General features: G+C 36.9%; 1 long non-coding RNA gene across 1 annotated transcript in view; it reads left to right on the forward strand.

The window, feature by feature from the left end:
* Positions 1-12,415, forward strand: part of LOC126065746 (uncharacterized) — a 152,045-nt gene that overhangs the window by 118,989 nt on the left and 20,641 nt on the right. The window contains exons 5-7 of the long non-coding RNA XR_007514921.1: positions 532-648; positions 1,770-2,384; positions 3,172-3,212. This is a non-coding gene — a long non-coding RNA (uncharacterized LOC126065746). The remainder of the gene's footprint in view (positions 1-531; positions 649-1,769; positions 2,385-3,171; positions 3,213-12,415) is intronic.

The following is a 12,415-nucleotide window of genomic DNA, read 5'->3' on the forward strand; positions in this document are numbered from 1 at the left end:
ATTTGCGTACATCTGTTCATGTGACAGCTCTTATTTCTCTAGGATATATTTCGAGAAGTGGGATAAAACCTATTCTTGAAGGTAACACAAATGTATTAATGTCATAGTTTGATTTGTTTTCTCACATAGGGTTTCCAAGGCTGTAATCTTTACAGAAGCAGACTGCCAGATCTTTCTACCATGGAGGGGCTGGTGGATTCCAACCACTGCACTACCAGGGTTCCAGTTTAGGATGAAGTATAACTTAATTTTTCTGTCTGGTTTAAAGTCTGCAGCCTCCTACACAGTTTGCTTCACAACATATTTAGACCCAGTAAATCTAATTCCAGCCTGATTTCCACTCCAGAGTCATTTCAGGTCCTTTCAATACAGGTACCTCCTGTTTTTCGAAAGTTCATATTAGGTCACTTTACTTTTATGAGAGACATGTGTTAGTACCTGGTTTCATTAACCCAAAGAAATCTGAAGAGGATTTTAGCCTTTATGAAGAAAGGCAAAAAGCTGAAATACTGTTCAGTGTTTGTTTTGCAGCGAGCAGCTAAAGAGGCAGCAAGCACCTGAGCAGAGAGAGTGGTGTTGTGAAGCTCCTTTCCTGGGAACTACCTTCAGCATCTCAGCATCAAGTCTCCATAGCTTTGAACTGTGTCTGTGAGCATCTGTGCTTTATCTTGATTTATTTTGTGCATCCATTAGCAAGATGTGTCCTAAACTTGCTGCCGTTGAGTCGATTCCAATTCATAGCAACCCTATAGGATGGAGTAGAACTGCCCCATAGGGTTTCCAAGGAGTGCCTGGTAGATTCGAACTGTCGACCTTTTGGCTGGCAGCCGTAGCTCTTAACCACTACACCACCAGGGTTTTCAGATGTGTTCTGAGGCATCAGAAAAACCTGAGAGAACTCATAAGGATTTTATATGTTATTTGGTATGGTTTGGTAGGTTATTTTTTGGGTCTGGGTACACTCAAAAATTATTCCCATATAAATTAATGGTAATTGCTTCTTCAATTTACTCCATTTCAGCTTATGAAAGGTTTCATGGGAATGCACTACTTTTGGATAGAGAGGAAACCTGTATTGCCTGGCCACACTTTCATAGCTATTTAAATGACAGCCAGTTGAATTTGCATACCCTTCCTGTTTGGCTCCAAGCTGTCAGCGCCGCAGGCATCCTCACGGCAATAGAGAATATTTTGCAGACATTCATTTATATATCACTCAGCCTTATCAACTCTAACTTTTTTTTAATTGTACTTTAGATGAAGGTTTACAGAACAAACTAGTTTTTCATGAAACGGTTAGTACACATATTGTTTTATGACATTGGTTAACAACCCCATGACATGTTAACACTGTCCCTCCTCAACCTTGGATACCCTGTTGCCAGCTTTCCTGTTCCCTCCTGCCTTCTAGTCCTTGCCTCTGGGCTGGTGTGCCCCTTTAGTCTCGTTTTGTTTTATGGGTCTGTCCAATCTTTGGCTGAAGCGTGAACCTCAGGAATGACTTCATTACTGACCTGAAAGGGTGTCTGGGGGCCATACTCTCAGTGTTTCTCCAGTCTCTGTCATGCCAGCAACTCTGGTCTTTCTTTCTGTCAACTCTAACTTTTTATTATGTGTACTTCAGTTTTTAAAAAATACTAAAACATTTCTAATGCAGCTAGAGCCTCCATTGTAATCTTCCCTGGTTTCATTTTCTCCCTCCCAATAGGAAGATTCTCTTGAATTTTGTATTTATAATTTCTAAGCATCTTTTTTTTTTTTTTTTGAAGTTGTTAAGGATTTCATCTTACTTGGATCCACAATCAACGCCCATGGAAGCAGCAGTCAAGAAATCAAAAGATGAATTGCACTGGGCAAATCTGCTGCAAAAGACCTGTTTAAAGTGTTGAAAAGCAAAGATGTCACCTTAAAAACTAAAGTGCGCCTGACCCAAGCCATGGTATTTTCAATTGCATCATATGCATGCGAAAGCGGGACAATGGATAAGGCAGACTGAAGAAGAATTGACACCTTCGAATTGTGGTGTTGGACTGCCAAAAGGACAAACAAATCTGTCTTGGAGGAAGTATAACCATAATGCTCCTTAGAAGCAAGGCTAGCAAGACTGCATTTTACATACTTTGGACAAATCAGGAAGGATCAGTCCCTGGAGTAGGCCATCATGCTTGGTAAAGTAGAGTGTCAGGGAAAAAGAGGAAGACCCTCAATGAGATGGATTGACACAGTGGCTGCGACAATGGGCTCAAGCATAACAAGGATTGTGAGCATGGCGCAGGACCAGGCAGTGTTTCATTCTGTGGTACATAAGGTCGCTATGAGTTGGAACTGACTTGACGGCACCTAGCAACAACAAGCATCTTTTTATTCTGTTATAACGTATGAATGTATGTATTGCTTTGCATGTTCCAAAATTTTATGTAAATATTATTTTGTATGAATCATTCTGCAAATTGCTGTTTTGGTAATCAACGTTATGTTTCTGAGAATTACTAATGTTGATTATACATAGCTCCAGTTTATTTTAACTGCTGAATAATAGGAATTCATTCAAGGAACATATAATTTATTTTTCCATTAATCTGGTTGACAGAAATTTAGGTAGTTTCCAATTTTTTGCTATTACAGCATTGTTGTAATTAATATTTTTGTATATATTTCTCCATGTACACATGGGTTGTCTGAGTTGTCTTAGGATACATATCTAGAAGTGCAATTTTTGGCCTGAAGACCTATGTTTTTAACTTTATTGATTATTTTCAAATTGTTCTCTAGCAGTATACAAGAGTTCCCATCACTTTCTCATCCCTGCCAATGCTTTTTTTTTCCCAAACTTTTGCAATCTGGCAAATGTGAAATAGTTTCTCACCATTGTTTTAATTTATAATTCTCTGATTATTGGAAAGATGGAACATTTCTGTTTACTGACCATTAATTTTTTCTCTTCTATGTATTCCCTCCTCGTATGTTTTACCCATTTTTCTACTTTTTTGCCTTAAATTGACTTGTAAACTCTTATTAAATGCTAATTTAATCATTTGTTAGTTTTATGCATCAAAAATACCAAATTTTAACTTTTATTGGGGTCATATTTTAAATTTGTGTTCTTTATAAAGTCATAAAGATTTCCTATGTTGCTCTCTAAAAGTTTTAAAATTTTCTCTTTACATTTAGATCACAATTCATCTGGAATTGCCTTTTGCGTGAGGAATAAGGTAGTATTTATTTTCCAAATGATGTCACCCTTTATTAAATGATTAATGTATACTTCCTCTTCTGTCATATAGCAAGTTTTTCTTTTTTCTTTTGTTTGTATGTATAGGTCTACTTTTGGCTCTAAACAGAATGTGTGTGTGTGTATGTGTGTACTGTGTCATACCTGAGGCAATATTATTTTATTTTAATGCTATAGTTTTGTATTTATTTACATGTAATCCTATACTCTTTATATGCATTTTAGATCTGCTTATAAAGTTCAAAACTTATGTTAGGATTTTGATTGGAATTGTATTGAATTTATAGGTTTATTGAAGAAGAATTAGCATCTTAATGATCCTGAAATTTTTTTTTAATCTGTAAGTCCATATGGCTCTCCATTTCTTCAGGTCTCATTTTTGTTTTTTATTTATGTTTTGTAATTTTTCAATTAATGTATCTTGGCCAATTTTTGATATATTTGTACATACATCCTTTAGTTTTCATTGTTATTATGAATGGAACTTATTTTTATATTATAATCTCTAATTGGTAATTGCCAGTGGAGATGTAAATTATTAATTTTTAAATGTTGAGTTACATGCTACTAACTCCTCTTATTAGTTATAACAGTTTGTAGAATTCTTAGGTTGGTTCTCGATGTAGAAAATCATATCATGTGGGGATAAGGACAGTTTTAAAATCTTCTTTTCCAGTATTACTTGTTTTATTCTTCTGTCTTATTCTATTGGCCAGAAACTCCTGTATAATGTTCAATTTAATATAAGCTATTATGATGGTGGACATTCCTGATTTCGTTGTTAATGTTTCCCAAATTGTACCATTAATTGTGGTATTTCATAGGTTTTTATATCATGTTTAATAATACAGGCTTTGAGATTAAAAAAGTAGTCCAGCTTTCACATGCATGTGAGGTGATTGAAAATACCATGGTTTGGGTCAGGTGCACCTCAGTCCTCAAAGTGACAGCTTTGTTTCAACACTTTAAAGAGGTCTTTTGCATTAGATCTTCCCAATAAAGTACGTCGTTTGATTTCTTGGCCGCTGCTTCTATGGGTGTTGATTGTGGATCCAAGTAAAATGAAATCCTTGACAACTTCAATATCTTTTCTGCATATTATGATGTTGCTTATGGTCCAGTCGTGAGGATTTTTTTTTTTTTTTAATGTTGAGATGTAATCCATACTGAAAGCTGTAGCCTTTGATCTTCTTCAGTAAGTGCTTCAAGTTCTCTTCTCTATCAGCAAACCAGGTTGTGTCATCTGCATATCAGAGGTTGTTAATAAGTCTTCCTTCAATCCTGATGTCACATTCACCAAACAGTTGAGCTTCTTGGGATTATTTGCTCAGCACACAGATTGAATAAGTATAGTGAAAGGCTTCAACCCTGATCCACACCTTTCCTGATTTTAAACCACACGGTATCCCCTTTTTCTATTTGAATGACTGCCTCTTGGTCTAGGTACAGTTTCTCCATGAGCACAATTCTGGAATTTCCATTCTCTACAATGTTACCCATAATGTATTATGATCTACAGTCAAATGCCTTTGCATAGTCAATAAAACACAGGAAAACATCTTTCTGGTATTCTCTCCTTTCAGCCAAGATCCACCTGACATCAGCAATGATATCCTTTATCCCATGTCCTCTTCTGAATCTGGCTTAAATTTCTGGCAGTTCCTTTTCAAGTGTACTGCTGCAACCATTTTTTTTATTATCTTTGCAAAATTTTACTTGTGTGTGATATTAATAATGTTCGATAATTTCTGCATTCCGTTGGATCACCATTCTTTGGAATGGGCTTGTATATGGATCTCTTCCAGTAAGTTGGCCAGGTAACTGTTTTCCAAATTTCTTGGCATAGACAAGTGAGCGTTTCCAGCCTCACTGCAGTTTGTCGAAACATCTCAATTGATATTCCGTCAATTCCTGGAGCCTTGTTTCTCACCCAGTGCCTTCAGTGCAACTTCAACTTCTTCCTTCAGTCCTTGACCATATGCTACCTCCTGAAATGTTTGGACATCAACCAATTCCTTTTGATACAGTTATAATAATATAACTGCATCCCATTAGTCTTAATATGTACCTCTTTTATTGTTATTTCAGTTCTGAATATTTAACATTTCCATTTTTGTTTCCTCTATAGTCCAGAAGTTATTTTGCAGCACATTTTAAAATTCCCATACAAGTCATTCAAAAAAAAAAAAACTATCTCTTTACAAATCTTTTTATTTGTTTTGTTGTTGTTGAGAATATACGCAGCAAAACATACAAGAGTTCTACAGTTTCAATGTGTATAACTCAGTGATATTGATTACATTCTTTGAGTTGTGCGACCATTCTAATCCTCCTTCCTGAGTTGTTCCTCCCCGTCTTAGACTGGGTTCTCCAGAGAAGCAAAACCAATAAAGCATATAATTATATATAGAGAGAGTGGCCCACATGATTGTAGAGTCTGGAATGTTCCAAGTCCATGGGTTCGGATAGAGGCCTCTCCTAATTTACATAGCCACAGGGGCTGCCAACCTAAGATTGACAGGTCAGAAATTAGGGCTCTTGCTCACAGGCTGCAAAGATCGCCTATCTTAGTTATCTAGTGATACTATCACAGAAATACCACAAGCAGATGGCTTTAACAACAGAGATTCATTCTCTCACAGTCTGGTAGGCTAGAAGTCCGAATTCAGGGCACCAGCTCCAGGGGATGGCTTTCTCTCTCTGTTAGCTCTGGAGGAAGGTTATTGTCATCAATCTTCCCCTGGTCTAGGAGCTTCGCAGCGCAGGAAAGTCAGGTACAAAGGACACGCTCTGCTCCCGGCATTGCTTTCTTGGTGGTATGAAGTCCTCATCCCAAGTTTCAGATCCCATTTCTTCCCAATCAATGCCCTCACTTTAACTTCAGACACTACTCTAGGTTGGGAATTTAGTTGGTGTTGTAATTCAGCCACTCTTATGATAAGACTCTGGGTTTGGTTTTTGGGAAAGTCAGCTCTTTTACTACAAGAAATAAGGCTTTCTTTTAAGGCACTAGTGAAAAATTTGAGGTTGTTTATATGGTGCTTGAGTTTTGACTCTGAAGTTCTGAGCTCATCTCTTTATTTCACCATTTTGCTTAGCGGAAGTGGGACCAACCATCCAACTTCCTTATACTTCTCGTTATGACAAAATTGTAGAAAGGTATCATATATAGAATCACCCAGAGCCTTGCCTTTCACTAATACTGGATCTATTGGGGGTGATATTTTGTATTTCTGTTGCCACCTCACACCACAGATTAGCAGTTCCCTCTTTACTAATGGAAGCAGAGTCATCAACATTTTTAAGACTAACTAGACTTGAGAACTAATTTAGAAAACTTATCCTTACAATTTTGTTTCTCTAGAACCACTCCTGGTACCAAATGTCTTAGGCTGGGTTCTCTAGAGAAGCAAAACCAGTAAAGCATATAAATAGATATACGTTGTTGTTGTTAGGTTCCATCGAGTTGGTTCTGACTCATAGCAACCCTATGTACAACAGAATGAAACACTGCCTGGTCCTGTGCCATCCTCAAAATCCTTGTTATGCTTGAGCCCATTGCTGCAGCCAGTGTGTCAGTCCATCTTGTTGAGGGTCTTCCTCTTTGGTGACCCTCTACTTTATCAAGCATGATGTCCTTCTCCAGGGACAGATTCCTCCTGATAACATGTTCAAAGTATGTGAGACATAGTCTCACCATATATAGAGAGAGATTTATATCAAGGGAATGGCTCACGTGATTGCAGAGTCTGCAACTTCCCAAGTCCATGGGTCAGGATAAAGGCCTCTCCTGATTCATGTAGCCACAGGGGCTGGCAAACCCAAGACCAGCAGATCAGAAATTAGGACTCTTGCTCACAGGCTGCAAAGATCAGCAAATCCCAAGATGAGCAGGCAAGACAGCAGGTAAGCTGCTCAAGTCCTAAGAACCTGAAGTCAGATGAACAGGAGCCAGCTGCAGGATCCAGAACAAGCCAAAGCCTAGGAGCCTTGCCAGAAAGTCCACTTATATTTGATGCAGGCTACCATCCTAAAGAAACTCCCTTTCAATGGATTGGCTACTCATAGCAGATGCCATCATGGAGATGATCACATTATATCGAATCTCATCATGGAAGTGATCACATCATCATACGACTGCCAAACTACATCGTAACTTCCGAACTACTGAGAATCATGGCCCAGCCAAGCTGACACACAACCTTAATGATTTCATCCCCATTAACAAACTCACTCCCCACTCAGTTTCCTATCGAATCTTTTGAGTGGCTATTGTCATTTTGATTCCATAAAAATAGTTCTTAAAAGGGCATGATGCTCAAGGCAGACATTTTTTAATAGTTAAGCTAAACTATTGTTTGGTTTTAAGAAAACTTTAGGGGATATTTTTGGTTTAATGTTTAAAGATTATCTCAGGGTAGTAGTTTCAGGGATCATCCAGCTTCCATGGATCTAGAAAGTCTGGAGTTCATGATAATTTGAAATTTTGTTCTGCATTTTCCCTCTTTTGATGAGGATTCTTCTACAGAATCCTTGATCAAAATGTTGAGTAACGGCAGCCAGGCATCATCCAGTTCTCCTGGTCTCATGGCAAAGGTGGCAGGTTTTCATGGAGGCAATTAGACCCACATTCCATAGCCTCCCCATATTCCTGACTCTCTTTCTTCCTCTGTTGCTTCATTGACTAGAGACCAGTTGTTGTGCCTTGGATGGGCACTTGCAAGGTTTTAAGACCCAGACACAATGTAACAAACTGGGAGGTAGAACAGAAGCACTAAACACATTGTTAAGCCAGTTAACTGAGATATCCCTTGAAACAATAACGCTAAACCTCCAAACCAAGGAACCAAACCTGGTGAGGTTTTTGGTTGTACCTAAGTAGCCTTAGCAACTACTCTTTTTTTTTTTTTTGTCGTTGTTGTAAATATATCTATCACACAACTTTTGCCAATCGAACTTTTTATAGGTTTGCAACTTACTGACTGCAATTACAACAATCAGCTTTGCAACTCTACACTTTATAATTTAATTGCTTCAAGAACAAAGAACATGGTTTATATGATATTCTTTGAAATCACTTGAAAATTTCTTTAAAACCTAATATATGTTCAATTTTCATAAAATCTCGTGTAATTTAAAAATTATGTTTTCTATTTTAGGGTAGAAAAAGTCTCTCTTATGTGCATATGTGTTTCAAAGAAAGTTGAATTTAGCAGTTGAGGTTGTAATTTTTATGATTACTGAAAATTGGGATGTATTTCTACCATCTTATTTTTTTTTAGTTTATCATTCCTTTCTTTGCTTTTTTGCACCTTGCATTTCCTTCCTTTGATTTATTGGCAGTTTTTTATGTTCCCTTTTTTCTTTTGTCGGATGGGTGGGAAGCTGTGGCTGATATTTCTTTTTTTTGAAACATTCCTACTTAAGTATAACTTTTTAAACAAGTCTATAGCTATTCAGGCTGTCTGTCTCATTCCTGACATGACAAGAGAACTTATCACACTTTGACAACCAATTGAACAACAGTTTCCTCCCTACCCTGCCATTCCATCACCCTGAAATTATTGCCTAGGTTAGTGCTATTGATAGCCACACATGTAATTGTGAATTTCATAGTAGCCAATTAAAAGAGAGTAAAAAAAAAAAAAAAAAAGTGAAAACAATTTAAATAATATATTTCACTTAATTCATCCAAAATATTATCATTTCAACACGTAATCAATATAACAATTATTAATGAGCTATTTTACATTCTTTTTTCATACTAAGTTTTGAACTCCATTATGTATTTCACATGTCATCATATTTCAGTTTAGACTAACCACATTTCAAGTACTCAGTAGCTACATGTACTACTACTAGCTACTGGCTACCATATTGGACAGCTGATGTTGGGAGTTTTCATTTTACCTTATTTTAAATACAAGACAACTTACAATTGCTATTATTTTGTAGCTAATAGCTAAATTACCAACAAATCTATCCATTTTTGTGCTTGCTCTTGTTTTTTAAATCTCATACCTTCCCTCTGGATTTGCTTTGCTTTTTGCTGAAACATCATTCGTGGTTCTTTTATTAAGGGTTTTTGAGATACAAACTTTATCTGAATCTTTGTATGTATGTCTGAAAGTGTTCTAATTGGTCCTCACTCTCGAATAGTGGTTTAGCTGGTTGTAATCCTAAATTGACGATCATTTCCCCTGGGGATTTAAAGATATCCCTTCCTTGTCTTTTGCCTTCAAGCAGTGAGTCTGGTTCCTGTCCTCTGTCTTGCATGGAGCACTTTTAGTGCACTTTATCTTCAAGGAGCTGAATTCTGGCATTGTCTGCCTGCTCAGGCCAGAAGCCCAGCAGACCCTTAGCTTCAGCCTTACTGCTTCATATTTCTCTTTAGTTTCTGATCTATGATGATGTTTATCTTATTTTTGAACTAGCTATAGCTCTCAAGTATTCTATTTTACATTTCAAGAATCACTGCTATGTCTCTGAAGGACAAGGCTTGTGTCAAATATGAGTTTATGGAGCCATCTTGTCCAGAAATCAACAACTTTATTAAAGTGTAATCTTATTTGATTTATTGCTTTGTGGCATCTATAGTTTTTTTTTTTTGTAATTTCTATCTTTTTATTCATGGCTTTTAGGAAAGTTGTCCATTTTTATACATGTATTTGTAATTACACATCTCCTTTTTAATTTTAGTTCTGCTTAATGTTTCAGTTGATTTTCTAGGTAAAAGGTAAATGATGTGCAAATAATTTATTTTATCTTCATTTATTCAGACAAGATTTGTATAATTCCCTTCTCTTGTTGCATGAATTAGTACTTACATGTTAATTAACAATACCAAACCCCAAATCAAACCTGTTGCCGTTGAGTCAATTCATAGAGACCCTATAGGACAGAGTAGAACTGCCCCATTGAGTTTCTGAGGAGCACCTGATGGATTTGAACTGCTGACCTTTAGGATAGCAGCTGTAGCACTTAACCACTACGCCACCAGGTTTTCCAATTAACGGTAGTGATAGCTATTATTCATGTCTTTTCTCTTATTTTAAAAAAGATTTATCTAATACCTTGTCATCAAGTATAATATTGCAACTTGACACAAAATAAATATTTTTGGTTGGGTTAAGAGAGGATTCTTTTATTTCTAGTTTAATATCTTTAAAACATATGAGAAATGACTGTTAAATACTTTTTAGTTTTCCTCAAGATATTCATATGTTTTAACTTACTGTGTTAATATATATTGATTTAATACAATTGAATCATCCTTCATTCTTGGAAAAAACCTTACTTGGTCATGGAGTATTATTCTTTTAATATATTGCAGGAATCCTTTGCTATTAGTTTAGTTAGAATTTTAGATTAAAATAATAAGTGAGATTAGCTTGTAGTTCTCCTTTTTGTGCTTACTTAAATTTTGTTTTGAGAGTTATGCAGGCTTTGTAAAATTAACTGGGAAGTTTTCCATCTTTTCATATGCTCTGAGAAAGCTTAAATAACATGGGAATTATCTGTTCCTTGAAAGTTTGAAAGCATTCATCTGTGAAACCGTCAGATTATTGTTTCTAAGTTGTTATTATTACATTATTTATCTTCTCTTTCAGAAGTAATTTTTAACATTTGCAATTAGTTATTTAAACAGGGTTATAATAATTATTTGTATTTAACCCTTTGTTAACCTGGCTTAATTGCTTATCATCATTCTTTAATACCACCATTCTTCCCTTCTTCAGCCCTCATTTGGTTGAATATTTTAAGACTCTTTCAGAAAGACTATAGATAGATAGAGAGAAAAAAGGATAAGTAGATAAACCAAAAAAAACCAAACCCAGTGCCGTCGAGTCGGTTCCAACTCATAGTGACCTATAGGACAGAGTAGAACTGCCCCATAGAGTTTCCAAGGAGCCCCTGGCAGATTTGAACTGCCGACCCTTTGGTTAGCAGCCATAGCACTTAACCACTACACCACCAGGGTTTCCAGATAAGTAGGTAAAACCAAAAAAACCAAACCCACTGCAGTTGAGTCGATTCTGACTCATAGCGACCCTATAGGACAGAGTAGAACTGCCCCGTAGAGTTTCCAAGGAGCACCTGGCAGATTGGAACTGCCGACCTCTTGGTTAACAGCCATAGCACTTAACCACTACCCCACCAGGGTTGATAGATAGATAGATACATTAAAAAAAAGAAAAATTGCCATTGAGTCAATTCTGAATAGAGTAGAACTGCCTCATAGGGTTTCCGAGGAGCACCTGGTGGACTCAAATTGCTGACCTTTCGGTAAGCAGCTGTAGATCTTAACCACTATGCCACCAGGGTTTCCAACAGATACATATATGTGAATTCAGATCCCTTGCTTATAGACCATCTCTTATCTTTCCTTCAATCGTGAAAGATAATTTTTCTGGGAGTAATCCTGGGGCTACAACCTCTTCTCAAAATGCGTATACTTTGCTTCTAGCACTTAATATACTAAAGCATAGCATTCTAAAATGGTGTAATGTTTGTTTCTTTGAAGGTAACCTTTTTTTTTTCCTTTAAGATATATTATTCCTAGTTCTTTAGCGAACTTTTATCTGTACCTGATAATTTTAAAATTCTAGGAAGTGGTTAGACTTGGGTCTCTGCTTATTGATTTTTGCCTAGAATGTGGTTGATTCCTTCAATGTGAATTTCCACATCTATTTTTGAGTAAGTATACTTCCTGCCCCTGTGTATATCTGTATATTTTACTCTGGTGGCAAAGTGGTTAAGAGCTCAGCTGCTAAACGAAAGGTCAACAACTCGAATTCACAAGCCGCTTCTTGGAAACCCTATGGGACAGTTCTACTCTGTCTTCTAGGGTCACTGTGAGGCAGAATCAACTTAACAGCAATGGGTTGGAAACCGTGGTGGCGTAGCAGTTAAGTGCTATGACTGCTAGCCAAAAGGTCAGCAGTTCCAATCCACCAGGTGCTCCTTGGAAACTCTATGGGGCAGAACTACTCTGTCCTATAGGTTCGCTAAGAGTTAGAATCAACTTGACAGCAGTGGATATGGTATGATATATATGTAATACATATATACATATGCCAGTACTTCATCAGTTTGTTGTACTGTGGCAGCTTGCGTGTCGCTCTGGTGCTGGAAGCTATGCCACCGGTATTTCATACCAGCCGTGTCACATGGTAGACAGGT

This window comes from Elephas maximus, chromosome 22, assembly GCF_024166365.1.
Source record: "Elephas maximus indicus isolate mEleMax1 chromosome 22, mEleMax1 primary haplotype, whole genome shotgun sequence".
Lineage (NCBI taxonomy): Eukaryota > Metazoa > Chordata > Mammalia > Proboscidea > Elephantidae > Elephas > Elephas maximus.